The sequence below is a fragment of the Pteropus medius genome, unplaced genomic scaffold (genome assembly GCF_902729225.1).
Source record: "Pteropus medius unplaced genomic scaffold, Ma_sr-lr_union100, whole genome shotgun sequence".
In the NCBI taxonomy this organism is placed as follows: Eukaryota; Metazoa; Chordata; class Mammalia; order Chiroptera; family Pteropodidae; genus Pteropus; species Pteropus medius.
Window position 1 is genome coordinate 788,491 of NW_024353909.1, and position 2,739 is coordinate 791,229.

At 41.0% G+C, this 2,739-nt stretch overlaps 1 pseudogene; it reads right to left on the minus strand.

The window, feature by feature from the left end:
• Nucleotides 1–1,995: 1,995 nt before the first annotated feature.
• On the minus strand, nucleotides 1,996–2,114 carry LOC120594005 (uncharacterized; annotated as a pseudogene).
• Between the last annotated feature and the right edge of the window lie 625 nt (nucleotides 2,115–2,739).

The window sequence follows — 2,739 nt, forward strand, 5'->3', positions numbered from 1 at the left end:
CTTGTTTCTCTAACTTCACCTAGTACCTCCTTCTCCCTCATTCAGCCTCACTGACTTCTCCTCTGTCCCTGGTTTCTACAAATTGCCTACTCATGACCTTTGTACATGCTGTTCTCTCTGCCTGGAATACTTTCTCCCAGCTTTTGCATGATTGGCTCTTTCTCAACCTTCAGGTCTTAACTTCAGTGTCACCTCAGAGCAGCTACCTGACCATTCTATCAAAAAAGTGTTTCCCCAGGGACTGTCTTATTACTTTTTTTCTTTTTACTACTTACAATAGTTTGTAATTATCTTGTTTATTTACTTCTCTACTTGATCAGTGTTTGGGAAAAGGAAAAGGAGTCATTAATCCACTTAATCTCTTATTTTCAGTCCTTTCTGAATAACTTCAGGGAGTTAGTTAACACATCCCCCATTTTACCTTCCCCATTCTGACCAAGACTGTGGTCAGGTCAAAAATTTGTATTTTTTAACAGGGGCCCAAAGTGATCTGACAATTTGGAAAATGTGATCAAAATCCAAAAAGCCCAGAATTTGAATGTACTTCCATCATAACATCAACTTCATAAGGATTGGATTTTTGTCTTTTTTTCCTCCTTCCCCAACAATGATGCCTGGCACACAGTAGATGCTTAATAAATATTTATTGAATAAAATAATAATAATATTTGTTCTTGCATTTTGAAGGTATTTTCTGTACAGTTCTTCACTGATCCTCACAACAGATAGAATAAATATCCGAGTCCTCATTTTACAGAAGATGAAACTGAGTTCAGTGTAATTACGTCACTTATAAGGTCACACAGCTAATGAGAAATGTTAGAAGCTCTTTCCACAAAATTCTTCCCTCCCAGCTGATGGTGATAAGAAACATCGGTGGAAGAATGCAAATATGAATAAACTACCCCAGAACACAGGTCAAATAATTTGATAAAGAGAGAAAATTCTAGCATTTATCACCGGAGGAAGAGATTTGAGGCTCAAAGTTTCCAGGAGATACACAAGTCCCTCTGTCTCTGGATGCCTAACATTACTTAGTCATGAATTCAATCAGCGTTGCTTGCCTACCATGTTGGTAATAGTAGCTCCCCTTATTCTATACTGTTAAGTGCCTAGTGCTTTGTGCATCTTATCCCATTTAATTCTATCACCTCTCCCGGACTACTACAATAGCCTTCCTTAGTCCCCTCCAATCTATTTTCCCTACTACCGGCAGACAGATCTTTTAAAATTGCCAAGTCTGATCACTTGGCATCTCTGATTAAAATCCCTAAATGCCTCCCCACTATGTATTCTTGTCAAGGTCCTGCCTGGTCTAGTCCCCACCTATCTTTCCATTCATTCAACAAATATTTATTGAGGACCCAGTATGCGTCAGATATTATTTTGGGCACTGGGGATATAACAGTGAATCAAATAGACAAGGAAAGCCCTTACTTTCATGGAATTTACAATAATAAATCCAGGGAGAATGGGGAAAGGGTTAACTAACTCCCTGAAGTTTTTCAGAGAGGACTGAAAATAAGAGATTAAGTGGATTAATATGACTCCTTTTCCTTTTCTCAAACACCGATCAACCACTTAGCAATCTTGCATACACTGTCTGTTTATAGACTGAATTTTCTAAAACATTTTCTAAAACATAAGAAGTGGCTTCAGATGGCTCCCAGGGACAGCAAGTCCAAACATTAGAACCAAAGTGACCTTGAAGGAGAAGGCAGTGGAGGTAGCAGAAAGCATTGTCCTTGGCAGTATTTTCATCTGCCACTGAGCTTCCCACAAGATCATGGGCAGGTCACATTCCTGGATTTCCATGTCCTCAAAACGAGGGTAGGGTTTTCTGAACACCAGTTCATGGAGAGGTGCTGGGTTAGCTGCAACAGAATCACCTAGAGAGTTTATTAAATCTCCAGATTCCTGGATCCCATGGACTGGCAAGTCTGATTCAGCAGGGCTGGAATGGCATCCATTACCTCCTGTATTTGTATTTTTTAACGCCTACAGCACCTGGTCTTCCTAGGTGGTCTCCCATGCAAGTACTAACCAGGCCTGACCCTCCTTAGCTTCCGAGATCAGACGAGATCCAGCATGTTAGGGGTGGTATGACCGTAGACACCTCCTCTATTTTTAATTAACTTCCTAGGCAATTTATGCATCCAGATTTGGGATCTCACTACGGTAGATCAAACTCTCTGTGCCTCAGTTTTCTCATCTGTAAAATATAATAATTTCTCAGATGGTAGAATTAAATAAGTTAATTCATATAATGCACTTAGTATCTGGCCCATAGTAATTATTGTGTAAGTTTTAACTATTGTTTCAGTCAGCGTCCAATCAGGAAGACAAAAAACACTGTAAGTATTTAAAGCAGAGGGAAGTTAATACAGAAGGGATGGAGAGGCTGAGAAGCCAAACAGGAGACAGTGATGTAACCTAGAGATTAGACAGTCACCCCTTATTAGGAGGAAGAGAGGGAAAAGGTGGTATTACTGGAACCCAAAGTCTGGCAGGACCTGGACCCACAGCAGGAGCTGGAGCTGTGGACAAGACATGGCCATTGCCAGGACACAGCTGAAGAAGGAGAAATATTTTGGCTTTTCCTTTTGTCCTGCCCTCCAGTCTCCCACTAGTGCCTCCCATTGGCTAAACCCAGTAGGAAATCATCTCTCGGGTGAGCCCCGGAAACCTAATCTGCAGAGGTCACCCTGCCTTTCAAGTGAAGGATGAAGAATGGCTCTG